Genomic DNA, 788 nt, shown 5'->3' on the forward strand with positions numbered 1-788 from the left:
ATGGATATTATCCGTTGAAGCATTAGAGACATCCGTTGAAGCTTTGTTTCTTATCCGTTGAAGGTCTTCAATATCTGTTGATACTTCTTCACTTATACAAAATTACAAGGCATGAAATACTTACAATTAGCCCTCCTGTTTGCATATCCATTAGTAGTCAACATGACTAATAATTCCCTACAACATCTAAGAATAACAACTTGAATCCAGAGAATGAAATGTGCTACAATTCTAAACTTATTGCTAAGTAAAGCTACTCCTTCAACGGATAACCAAGATGGTCTTATCCATTGAGGTTACAAACACTAGATTTCTACTTAAGTGTTTTTTTAACTTATCATCAAACTAATACACATATTCCTAACAGTTATTTATGCGAAAACTCAAAAACTTAGTATCATGGCAAGCATGGAATTTATGCAAAAGATAGTAAAACAACTTTTCACAACACAACAGTATATGGAGTTGGGTTCGTAAACTTACCTGGGTACTTTGAGGTGGAGGATGCTCTAGGGTCTGCTCGGAAATCTATAATCATAAACATATATCATTTCGTTAGATTCCGTTCTTATTTATGGCGACTCATACATACGCGCTACTTATTAATCGTTCTCGCAACTCATTTTATATTATTCCTTTAAGTACTCATTCATGTCACGGTCGCTTTATTTTCGAAATACTTTATGTCCGTTTACATTTTCATCGTCGGCTCCGCTTATGATTTCTAACGGTTTTCTAATCGCGCGGTCTCGGTTCCGATAATTTTATAAAATCGAAAATTCCTTATT

Source organism: Apium graveolens, chromosome 5 (genome assembly GCF_009905375.1).
Source record: "Apium graveolens cultivar Ventura chromosome 5, ASM990537v1, whole genome shotgun sequence".
Taxonomy (NCBI): Eukaryota; Viridiplantae; Streptophyta; class Magnoliopsida; order Apiales; family Apiaceae; genus Apium; species Apium graveolens.